Source organism: Pseudorca crassidens, chromosome 1 (genome assembly GCF_039906515.1).
Source record: "Pseudorca crassidens isolate mPseCra1 chromosome 1, mPseCra1.hap1, whole genome shotgun sequence".
NCBI lineage: Eukaryota > Metazoa > Chordata > Mammalia > Artiodactyla > Delphinidae > Pseudorca > Pseudorca crassidens.
Genome location: NC_090296.1, coordinates 65,719,471 through 65,732,709, shown reverse-complemented (window position 1 = coordinate 65,732,709; position 13,239 = coordinate 65,719,471). Strand labels below are relative to the sequence as shown.

At 38.6% G+C, this 13,239-nt stretch overlaps 1 protein-coding gene across 11 annotated transcripts in view; it reads left to right on the top strand.

Annotated features, from left to right (window-relative positions):
- The window catches only part of NPAS3 (neuronal PAS domain protein 3), an 871,164-nt gene that overhangs the window by 252,227 nt on the left and 605,698 nt on the right, over positions 1-13,239 (top strand). The gene's annotated exons all lie outside the window — the stretch shown is intronic.

Below are 13,239 nucleotides of genomic sequence, written 5' to 3'. Positions count from 1 at the left end.
TCCCTTGGTGAAATTCTTGGAATGAAATGGATATATGAACTGATGGGGAGGGGCCTTAGACCCTCTAGTAAATACCCTTCTCATCCATCTTATAAATTACCAGCCTGAGGAGAAGTTCTGTCTAGTGCCCGCTCTACTCTGTGCTTCTTTCTGGGAGTCAGTACTTCCCCATGCTTTGAGTATAGGATCCTAGACAGAGACTGGGTTTTGATTATTCAGATTTTTGCCAAGACTGAGGTCGTTTTTCTTCTGAACCAAATTGGCCACTGTAGAATGGAGATATGGACAGTGCAGAAAATGGGGGTGAATATGTATCCACTTTACAAAACATCTGAGAGTTGTGGTTGGTAGAAAAAAAACTGTTACTGTTTGCTTTTTTGGTGATTTCCTTGTGTTTTCCTCACCCAAGAAGTCAAGAGTACAAAAATCATTCTGATTAAGTTGAAATTTCCAGCTGGGTTCTAGTAAGTTGAGGTTTTACCTTGACAAAGAAGTAGCATTAATTTCCCTGTGCTTTTTATATGGTGATTGTACTCTTGAGACTCAGACCGTTCTATCGCAAGCAGAGAGTCCCCTTGATGGAAATCTTATCTAAACATTTGCCTCATTTGCTACTTGGTGGTAGAAGTTCTTTTTAAGTCGCATCCTCTGTGGTTTACATTTTAATTTACTTTACATGTTAACTGCAGAGGGAGGAAACAAATGACTGTCTCCTCTACCTATACTCTTAAAACGTGTTTTGAGTCTGGTCAAGTTGCTAGTACTCGTCTTTCTGAGTGTTAGAGTCTTCTCTTTTACCATCTGTTTTCATGTATACAAGTTCTCACTTTGTTTTGGCCCTTTATATTTTTATTCAATTCAAGATTCATCTGGAAATTTTTTTTCTATACTCATTTGAAGTATCTCAGTTGTTTTACTTAGGATTAACATTGTGGGGATTTCTTTCTGTAAGTTAGTTTGAGATGCAATGTGCTTTCGATTATAGGCTCAAGCTATTGTGTAAAGTCAAACCAACGTTGTCCAGGATGCTTTGTGAGCGCCCACTCTGGGAAATCCCACTACGAGGGGAAACAGCATTGCAGTGATTATTCTAGAAAGAGGTATGGTCTCACTGTATCATTAACAGAAGCCCAGATGGGCAGCAACAAAACAAATATCTACACTTTTTGCAAAGTAATTTAGCTTTAAAAAATGTACAGACTGGAGGTTGGAGATAAGGATGTCCATCCTAGAGGATGACATAGTTAGTGGAAGCAGTTTTAGCCCAGTCATTTTATAATTACATCCAAAAAGTCTTTAATTAATGACAACATAATATTTCTTCTTTTCAGACTTTATTATAACCTCTTCTCCTATAACCTTTTGCTAGCTACAGTGAAGTTGCTAGAACACATCTCTTGATATAAGTAGGGTTTTCAAATTTGTTTTCAAATATTAGTGGTTTAAAACCATGAACTGCACACGATCCCTTTGTGTTACAGTAAGAAAAATGATCAGCACAGGCATTTTCTTCATTTAGCTATGAAGTAGATGGAAGAATCTGAGTTTTAAACTTATTTGGCCATCTTCTTTTTCTTTTTTTTTGTTTCATTTCTTTTGATATCACATCCATTTCTTATCTCTTCATTTTGCAGTAATAGAAGAAGCCTTAACAGTTGCAAGATTACATATTTATATCAGGGTTCAGACTGTGAATTCATTCTTTTCTAGGGAAGCAGAAAAATCATGTAAAAATGGTGACCACATGTTGACAGAATGCATGATTTAACAAAACCAAAGGCAATCATTTCAAAGAAAAATGTTTTATTTTCTGCCAGCAGAATATAATGGAGAGAAATTGGCTGGTATTATTTTAAAAAATTGCCCAAATCACTGTAGTTAGTGTAAAATTGTCTCTGGAACTATTTCCTGTAAGTTAACCAGACATATGATTGTATCTTTTATATTTTGAATACTGAAGCTCACATTTCAACTGTCTTGCATGGAGCCTATCAGGTATAATAACTCTTTGTAAAGGTGCTTCCTTTCCTCTTTTAGTCTCTCCCATCTAAGCTTCTACCTTCATTCACCCCAAACTTAGAATACTTACAGTTTGGGTCTTTCCAGAACTTTGAGCTTAATATTATTCACCAACAAATCAAGACCACGAGCTCCTCAAAACGTGCTGCTCCCGCCTGCAAAAGTTCAAGTGAAATTAATGTAAACATTGTTTACCTATTAAAAATTCTCCACACATTTCAGTTGAAAGATTTTATTTAACATGTGGTTCATAGGGCTTGCTGTTTTTTTCTTAGTACTTAAAGTAATTTCAGACCTTACACACTGGGACCCGCTTATGCTTGTGGGTATAGTAGGTATTATTAACAGCAAATCAGATTTATGTGTCAATGAAAGAATAATGCAGTTTGATATGATTCCAATAGTCACATACCTTTGAGCAAGCTCTAAGGACATGAGTCACTCGATGGAATCTTGGTGGTTGTATCACTCCTTTGCCAGTGATGTTTTTAATGGCCTAATAGGTACTGAAGGCATTATGGTGGTTGCTTTCATGTCATTCATAGTCCAGATCATCCTATGGGATTCAAGCCTATATTTTGGAAGAACTATGGAGTTAGCTACACAGGCTGAAAAAAAGTATAAATATTACTTGCCTTGAGGACAGATAGCAGTATTGCATTTGTGTCTACACAGTGCCCTAAATACTGGTGCTCACTAGATACAGATAATGAGTTGATCTGGCTTTAGCCTGATGCTAGACAGCAACCAACATGTGTTTGTTGATTCCTTGTTCCATATGTTTGACATCCTGTGAGAATGTTTGAGGACCTTATATGATACATAGAAAGTAAGCAGGCATACTTTAAAACGCAAGCTTTGCCATCATTTGAAACTCTGTCACCCACCAGTGGAAAAAAAGTTGTAATTTATGTTGAAAACAGAGCTATAACTCTTCTATAAATGGTGTTCTTCTTTTAGCTAGGACAGCTGATATTCGTTATTATCCATAACTCAAGAGTAAGTGTTTCATGCTCTGCTATGTCAGTTCTGGAGAAGACCCAGACTTTCCTTTGGAAAAGTGGAAATGAGAGTAGTTCATTGTTATTAATCAGAAATTTTAGTTAAGCCAGTTTTCACGTGTTGTCCATGAGTTTAATAGCCATGCAACCTCATTGCATGGATTGCATAGGATTTCACATGAATCCTATGTGAAAGTTGAGTTGCGTATTTACTTTTGGAGATTCTGTGACTGTATTAGATTCTAACAGGCTGAAGAGAGGGAGGAGGGTCGGAGGAGGACGCACCATTTTAAAACTGCAGAGAAAATGGGTAATAACTTTAATGCACATCAGACATATTCCCAGCAGTTCCACTAATGTTATGTGGCAAAAACACAAGTGAAAATAGAATCCTTAAGGGGAAAGATGTCCTAGAGAACAATCCCTTTGTTTTTCAGGTGAGAAGACAGAGCCAGACATTAAATGTCTTGTCTGAAATTGTAGAGCTATTAATGGCAGATCTTGGCCCAGAACCCAGGTCTCACATCTTATAGATCAGTGTTTGAGTATAATGAATAACTGTGATTTTCTCAGTCATATTTTCCCTTAAATTGAATAGCTTCCTTATGTTGACCACCTGTACCTACTTAATTAACTCTACTTATTTTCCAGATGATCTGTCAGTTACTTTAGCCTAGACCTGCTTACAAATCACTCATACACACATCCGTTTCTTCTGGGACTTCCCACTGATAGCATGAAGTACTAAGGGGGAACCTGTCTTTAATGGCTCAGCCTCTTCCTGACAAGGAATACAAGTATTCTGAGCACAGAGAAGAGGGAAACTCTTACTTTTCAATAGAAAATCCCTCTCTTGGAACTTCCCTGGTGGTGCAGTGGTTAAGAATCCGCCTGCCAAGGCAGGGGACACGGGTTCGAGCTCTGGTCCGGGAAGATCCCACATGCCGCAGAGCAACTAAGCCCGTGCGCTACAACAACTGAGCCTGCGCTCTAGAGCCCGCAAGCCACAACTACTGAGTCCACGTGCCACAACTACTGAAGCCCCCGCACCTAGGGCCCGTGCTCCGCAGCAAGAGAAGCCGCCGCAGTGAGAAGCCTGCACACCGCCACAACGAGTAGCCCCGCTTGCCGCAACTAGAGAAAGCCGGGGCGCAGCAACAAAGACCCAACACAGCCAAAAATAAAATAAATAAATAAATTTAGAAAAAAAGAAAAAAAAAAAGAAAATCCCTCTCTCGGGAGTAGTAGAATTTCTTTGGCACTAACATGTTTTCATATGACCTCCACCTCACCTAAGCATCTATTAAACTGATGCTGTGAAAGTGCATGGATGGGTGGATCTTCAGGCGGTATGAGCCCCTCACCCAAATCTGTGCTCTCCAAACGAGGACGCACAATACCTGTTGAGCTCATGTGAAAGCTGAACACATTGACATGGAGTAAAGAGGCATTGTTTTCCTTATTCCTGCTTTTCATGCACAAATTGTCTAGGAATTTAGGCAAGCTCATTTGTAACACACAGTATAAAAGACCTGTGCTTGATTTTGCATGTTAAGATATAAATCTACATTTAGCACGTAGTACCGTTTAAATGGATGCTTCTAGAAATCTTTAGGGAACGAGTCAAGTTTGCTCTCATTTTCTGCTTGCCATATCGTTCACAATTTATATCAAATTTTGTAAAATCGGGAATTGTCTTTGTGCAGTTGAAGAATTTGGGGTGATTTTTCTCTGTAAGCATTGGCTTGGTGTTTTTTTCCCTCTCGTCATCATGGCCATACAGGTATTGATAACTATGCATCATGACCGATTTTTTTTTAAAAAGTTCTAAAAAGGTTTCTAAATGAAAGCTATAATTTTGTATTGAATATTTAGTGACATGAGCAAATCACTTGCTCTTTGCCCTTACGGATTTTATAATGTCACCAGGGTTTATCCATAAAATTGTAGCCTACGGTTGGGCATACGCAATTCCTTATAGTATTGCATATATAGAAGGCAGCGGAGGGAGGCACAAATTGAAGTGTATCTGCTCTGGAAACATTCCAGCAGTGAGTGTGTGTGAGTGTGTGTGTGAGTGTGTGTGTTTGTTTTTTTCATTTCGGATCTACTGTACAGTCAGTTCTAGAGCTGCAGATGAAGAGTGGTGCCTGATCTCATATAGGAATGTTCTTTTTTTTTTTTTTTTTTTTTTTTTTTTTGCGGTACGCGGGCCTCTCACTGTTGTGGCCTCTTCCGTTGCGGAGCAAAGGCTCCGGACGTGCAGGCTGAGCGGCCATGGCTCACAGGCCCAGCCGCTCCACAGCATGTGGGATCCTCCCAGACCAGGGCAAGAACCCGTGTCCCCAGCATCGGCAGGCGGACTCTCAACCACTGCGCCACCAGGGAAGCCCAGGAATGTTCTTTTGTTTGCACCTGCTGTGAGTGAAGTTGACTAGAATTGTGCCATTCTGATCCATTTCATACATCAGTAGACTCTGCACATAGACATCATGGCCTTCCCTTCCACCTGAGCTGTCAGCCTCCATCCGAGAGGGAGAAAGATACTGACTGAGATTAGGAGCAAATGGCCAGAAGGAAGTGAGAAGGCCCAGTAGGGGAAGCAGATGTGCTTCCCTTAATAGCTGTATTTTTGTAATGATAAAATATTCATCTATTTAAAAATAAATACATAAGAGGACAAAAAACCCATACCCAGAAGCAGAAGAGATTCAGCTATAGGAAAACAGTAGTTCCAAAACTTTTATTGGACTTCAGGAGGTCTCTCTAGATGGCTGTCTCATTATCTGAAACTTGTAGAGATTTAATAGCTCACCTTAATTTGTAGGTACCCTGCCATCTGAAATCTTTTCTCTGTGATCTCTTATGCATTCTCTTTGGAGCACTGCTTCTGTCCACTTTTTTGTGTTTCTGATTGCACATAAACAACACAGATCTAGCAAAGAGATGCAGTAATTATGTGAAGATCTGGGATTTCCCCTTAGAAATTTCCACCTGTTATGTTTCTGTCTGACTTGTGGGAAGGATTTACGGTGATCCAGTGTTCTGAATACGACAGTGTATGATTAATAAAGGGAGATGACATGGGCTCTTCACATTTCTTTCTCCTTGCCTCAGTTTGGTACTCACTATAGCACCACTTCCAGAGTGTAGAAAGGGGAAGAACTGTTTTGAGAATTTAAATATTTTTGTCAGGGAAGAATTTATGAGTATTGAGGTTTGGCAGGGAGAGAGGAGTATCTGTGATTCTTCCCTTTCTCTTTCCCTTCCCTTCTTTACTATAAGAGCATCCCAAGGACTGATTTACTGGGTAAATTTAATTTCAAGAGCAGTACTACTGGATGTGTTGTTTACTGTCTTAAATCATGACTTTTAAGGACATTCAGATCATCAACAATTGTCTTTCAACAAATACTTATTGAGGACACACTATACATGCAAGACACTGTCTCTCAACTTTATTATTGCACTGATAACAACAGAGTCTTGTTTAGCATGCACTTTAAGAAATTGTCAACAGAACTTAATCACTAATTTTGGGGAGGGGGTTTCATTCTGACTCATTTGGAAAAGAGCTGTTTTAATTTTTCACATCCTACTTCTCTACCATTTTGATCGCTCTCTGCTATTTTAATTTTTAATGAAAGATTTTTTTATATATGATGCCATCATGGTGAACTGACTAAAATTTCAGTTGTGATTAAATGTTTGAAACTGCTTGGGTGAAATGTGGTGAATGGATCTATGCACAAATATGCATGAGTATTTTTAATTTTCTGAGCTACTTTTAATAATAGGTTAGATCTTATGGAATAGTAACTGATTGAATTTTTTCCTGATTATTTATAGAAAATTTGTAAAACAGAGTAAAGTGAAAGGAGAAATTCTACCACTCTGAGAAAAATAACTGTTAATACAGTTTCTTTTCTTCCAATGTAACTTTCTGCATTTCGCTTCTTCCTCGATTCTTCATTGTCACCTGACTGCTATAGCTCTTTATATCCTGTGCCTTATGTACCCCATAATTAAATCCTACTCTCAGGAAGGCTATTAATGGTGTTAAACCATAGATTGCTAACTGCCACAGGCCAAATGAGACCCAGAGGAGCCTGCAAAAAGTTGCATTTTTAAAATGAGATGCTCAGTATTTTCAAATAATTGAAGATTTTAATTTAAAACAATCTAGATTTCTGGCTTCTCTTAAAAAGGAAGACTTGGCAACTTTGGGTCCCCATTGCCATCTAGTAACAACTGTTTTTCCTGAATAATGTGTGCCCCCTGTTGGCTAGGCAAGTGCTCTCCGGTTTGCCATAGTCCACACCACTCCCTGTAACCTGCTCAACACGGAGGGCTCAGTTGCCATTTATTGTCACGCTTGCAGTGCTTTCTCTCACCTCGTCCTCTTTATTCACCTGTATAATTTCGTTGGATTCTGCAGGTCTTTGAGTTTGTGATCTCTAACTTAAATTCATTTACAGTAGACTAATACTAATTCAACAACAACAAAAAACTCTGACTCACTCTTCTTGCATATATGAATTTTATGAGAAGAGATATGACCAGATCCAATGAGTGATTCTCTGAGAGGGAAACTGTGTAGAAGCAAATGAGGGGGCAAAACTGAGGGGGAGGAAAACAGAGTTTGAAGGGCAATACATATAATTCGGTCCCCTTAAAAGAGTGGTGTGTTTATGTGAGCGCGTGTGTGTGTGAGCGTGTGTGTGCGTGTGTGTGCATGCGCACACATGCAAGTGCACATGTATGTATTTGAAAAGTGACTCTGGGAATTCCCTGGTGGTCCAGTGGTTAGGGCTCCGGCTCCGAGCTGCCAGGTTCACAGCCACGGGAACAAGACAAAGTTGCTGAATGGCTCTCGGTAACTCATTGACCTCCACACTCTCTTTGTAAGTGCACTGTTGGGAAAGGCTACTGTTTTCAGAAGTGAAACTCAAGACTTAAGTGATCTTTTGTTGGCTGATAACTCAAGAGGAGACCTTGAGGGAAAATCTTTTAAGATGAATATCTCAGCCCAAACAAAACAAAATGAAATGCAGAGAGGACAGAAGGTGAATTTAAGAAAGGGCTCCTGTAAAGTACCTGTGGGTGAGTAGAAGGTTGCAGGATATCCATTTTGGTCAAGGACTGTATTGGGATGACAGGTCAGGGAGGAAGTATTCAACCATAGGTATACATTGTGTTTTTTAACTGTTTGGTGGCTTATGGATTCAGATACTAAGGCTGTTTGTGGAGGCTTTGTTGTAAGGGCCAGTGGAGCAAATCGCTGGCTTCCCTTGCCCTGTTTCAATTCAACAGTCCCTTTTACTCAGCTTACAAATCAATCATCATGTGCTTTCCTACATCTGAGAACTTTCTACCAACAGTTTGGATTCATGTTACTATTAAAGTTGTAATTATTCAATATCGGTAAATTCAGTGCTGACTTGCAACTAATAAGGTAACTGGGTCTTTTTAGTTTCATGGATACTTGTATCACGGTACAACCTTTTGTTTTTCCATGAGGAGCTTGCAAACTCATGAAATAAAAGAAATGCCTATTTATTTTACCCTTATTTAATTTCATGTTGTAAACATGTATTTTATACATTGAAATATTACCTACCTTTATCATCCTATTACATAGTTACATGTGGCTCAGAATAACTTAACTTGTAGTTCCTCCAAGTCAGATTTTAATGAGAGAACTAAGCAGCTATCAAGGTTTTTCAAAAGAATGTAGGGTTTTGGAAGGACTTTGTTCCTGACTAAGTAATGGAAGCCTACAAATAAACAGGCATTTCCTATGTTGTCCTGCTTTATAAAGTACCTCAGTGAGGTATTATGACTTCTCAGGTTAAATCTCATATGATAATCCCTGGCACATAAACGTCTTGTCTGCTGCATATATGTAGTCTAATGCCATGGACCCACGGTACCACCGAGGGCCAACACCTGTTAGAAGTGGGAGGTGTAGTAGTCAATGAAGAAACAATGATCCTGACTATGATAGTTTGGTCAGTGTTATAGAACTTAGTAGAGATCTCAAGATACCGTTAATTGAGGCAGCTTCTTAACCAAGACTTGAGTCAGGGTCTGAGATTTGGCTTCAGGAAGCCCATTCTGTGCAATGTTTTGTGTGTTTATTTATCTGTGTTTTCTCCCAGGTAAGCATCTGCATCTGCCATCGGGTTGTCAAGGAGTTAGTGACACACGGAAAAAGTCAGTCATTAAGTGGTAGCACACTCCATGCCCAACCAGGCAGCTGGTATATTGTACACTGGGCAACACAGTGCTTTGGGGTTTGGGGGGGGGGCCACAAAAGACACAGGAGCCCAGGCTGTCTGGCTGAAGGACTCAGTCATTTGATTGGAGACTCATGTGGGATAACTTGAGGAGGGATGAAGCCTTCTCCCAGCTTTTTCAATTCCAGTTCTCTTTTAGAGGAATGACCAAGCCAAGCATTTTCTTGAAATATTTTTCAGGCCCTACTATTGCAAGAAGTGGTGACAGGATGGCATTTGATAGCACTGTCAGGTAAACCATTTATTAAATGAAAAATACCTCTGAGCATCATAGTGCTTCTGAGGCTCAACTTAGAGTCCATAAAATTACATTTATGTTGTTTTTTTCAAGAAGTAATTTTTATATTAAAAATACATGTTTATTGAAGAAACTTCAGAAATTAGTTATCTCCTGCCCCCCCCCACCTCCCATCTTCTGACCCCCCTACAAGGAATTTCTACCACGTAGAAATTACCGATCTTAATATTTTGCCTTGTGGGAATTAATCCTGGTTTGGATATATTTTCTCTGTATATATAATTATGGATATATCACTATAGTTGTCTGACCCACTGTACATGCTGCTTTATGAATTGCCTTTTATCACTTAACATATTGTAAAAAAATTTCCCCAGTCATTGAAGATTTGTTTCAACATCTTTGTTCAATATCTTGAGAATATTCCATAATTTGTTTCTAAAGTCTATCAAAGAGGCAGTGAATATTCTTTCAGAATATATTTATTTGCCTCCTTAGTCAGCTTAGGATATGTATTTCCCTAAGTGTTCTCTAGAAATTGTAACACTGTACACCCCTGGTAACTATATACCGTGCTTCTGGAACCTTGATGAGAGGTTAAATAAAAATACGTGTCTTTTAAGAAAAAGTCAGTAAGGTAGGGGTAGGGTATATTGTCTCTTTAGACTGATGGACCTGTATTCTCAATTGTAGTGTTTAAAGAAAGCATGACCATTTCACTTATTTCTGTTAGAAATGCAGGCAGTTATAGTATAATGGTGTATTCATTGATGTTAAGTAGAAGCGTGTGCTGTTTGCAGTGTTCACATGACCATAACTTTCATTTTTCATACTTAAAGATCTTCAAACTTGTCAAAGCATGCTTTCTCCTTTCCAACTTTCTCCTATCAAGCTTGAAAGTTTTCAAAAGCTTTCTTCTACTTGGTTGTGCTTTCAAAAGTGTTTGAAATCACACTTAAAAAAAATTAAAGGAAAAAATGAATTTTCCCTCTAGAAAGGTCGTTCGAATTTGAATTCCAAAGCGACTTAGTTTGGAACTTAGAGCAATTAACAGCAAATTTATCTACTCCAAATTGGAATGTGTTTATAAGCCTGAAAAAACAGGGGGTTTATTGGAAATTTTATTAACAAATTAATGTTTTCATAACAATTATGATGGAATTTATATGGGTGATTATAAATTATATAAAACTTTATCGGTAACTTAATGGTTGTGTAAATATAATTGGGAGAAGGGAAATCACGAGGACGTTATTGCTCTAGAGGCAGTGCAGTGCGGTGGTGAGAAGGACATATTGGGGTCATCTTGCCAAGGTTCAGATTCTAGCTTCAGCTGTCATTGGCCTTGGGCAAAGTTACTTTCTCTCTCTGTGCTTTGATCTTCTTATTTGTGAGATGGGAGGCAGTAACATTTCCAGGGTTACCAACTGTTCTGGTTTGCCCAGGACCGTCCTGCTTTTAGCACTGAAAGTCTAGGATCCAGGGAAAGCCCTCCCTGAGACAAGAAAACTCCTCGTTTTGGGGGATGAGAGCAGAAAGTTAGAGGGAAGATATAAAACCCATTTAGTTGCCCCCCAAAATAGGGTCTGAAAGCAACACTGTTTTAGGGTCAAATATAATCAGCGGAGATGATCTGCTTTTCATAGATGCTGTTACTTCCCCCCGTCCCCTTCTGATATTGGCAACCATGAATTAAATGGGATGATGCTTAAAGCACTTAAACCCTGAAACTTAGTAGACATTCAAAGATGTTTGCTTTTATGATTATGGTGCTAAATAAGGTCAATGCTTTTCTTTGACGGTACTGAATAATCTTAAAATGTAGAAACAACATGTACTTTCCTGTCATTGATATTATGAAAATTAGTACTGTAGTTCCTTGGAGTGATAGAATTCCATCAGTGGCCCTTTAGATGGTTAGTAAAATGTCCTGCGGTCACAGGGTGCCCACTATTCCTTCTCATTTTGCCTCTCAGCAGAGATGCTCTGACCCTTTCAAATATTTAGCAGTAGACTATCCTCTCAATGTGTGCTCACGACTTGTGTTACTGCTAATGGAAGTTACACATGTGTGCTCACCGGGATGAGAAAGCCTTTATCCCACGTCGGGCAAAGACCCGTGATCCTGAATCTCTTTCTAAACTTCAGACCTGAAGAGAGCAGTGCAGGGAATTGCTGCTTTCTCACTATATTAGCTTCTTCAATTTCTTTTTAATTGGAGCCTGCAACCCAGATTCTTGTAACTTCAGAGGGATGAACAATACAAATTAAGATCTGGGTGCTTTCCAGGAATGGCTCAGCTGAAAGAAAAATTTGTTTTCTTTTAATACAGTTGTGGCTATTCACAAATCACATGCAGTTGCCTAACGAGTCCATATTTGCTTCTGAGGTTTCACATTTGCAAACTACACTGCTGAGAAAGTAAGTGATGTGTTCACCCACCTCTGGTGTGAGCTGACTGATTTAATGTACACAACAGATAAATACTAGAATAGTCAAAATTCTAAACCAGTAGCACAGAACCTTCAAATACAAATATCGTACCCTTGTTCAGGACATTCATTTCTCCCCAAGAATTCTTTTTAATGTATAAGACTTCAATTTATGTTTAAGAACTAGTAAACTATAGCAGTTTGACAGCCATTCACACTTAATTCTGTGCATTAAACCAACAGCATTCTTTTCCACAAACATCCATTGTTAGGACAATGCGCTCAGACAGAATTTATGAGAAATGGAATTATGTTACCAAGGAGATAGCATTTACTATAATGAAGAGTAGATCCTAGAAAATGGCCCCTTTTACAGCAGCTCAGAGCAGAGCCACAAAAGCAATTGATTGGTCTTGGCATTTAGTCTTATATCAGCTGTGTCATCCATAGCTTCAGGAGAGAGAACACTAATCTAAAGTGACATTTCTGTTCTGGCGGGCTTTTCTGCCCTGATGAAAGCAATTACTTCATTCCTAAATGATAATTTGCAGGAGTTTCAACCACTTTAATTGATAATTTTTTTTTTGTTCTGAGTTCAATTGTGAAGTGATTAGCTGATTTGGTAAATAGAAATTTAAGGTGTGAAATATACAAGTTGCTTCAAGGTAAAGTGCTATGTATTGGGTGGAGAGAAATTACTTGATAAAGCTGCAAGATTTTTTTTCATTATTATGGAATTGCCAGTTGCATAGCTTAAAGTTCTGGGGGAAAATGAAGAACAAAACACTGTGATTCAGGAGGTTTTTGGCAGACACCAAAGCATACAATGAATAGTTTGGTCTTGCTGTGGTTCATTCAAGGGTTATTTGAATCAAGGTGAACATTGGTTGAAAAGGATTGCTCGGACCTCTCAGCTTTCTTTATTACTATTCTAATGACTCATTCTGGAATTAAATCCTCTTATTTAAAGTGTTAAGAATAAAAATGCTCATTGGCTAAAACCAATTAATTTAATTATTAAGTTCAAACATACACAAGGCATTTTCTGAAGATGAGGGAAGGCATTCAATTGAATGGCTTTAATTACTCTTTTGATCTATTTTACCACAAGTCAGAAATGGGTCATGATTATTCAATCAGAATATATCTTAGTTTAAACATTTTAAGGATGTGTCTTGATTTTGATACTTCATTGAATGTTAGCAGTTGCAGATGTTTTTGACACTGGTTTTAAGCAATCAATTTCATGA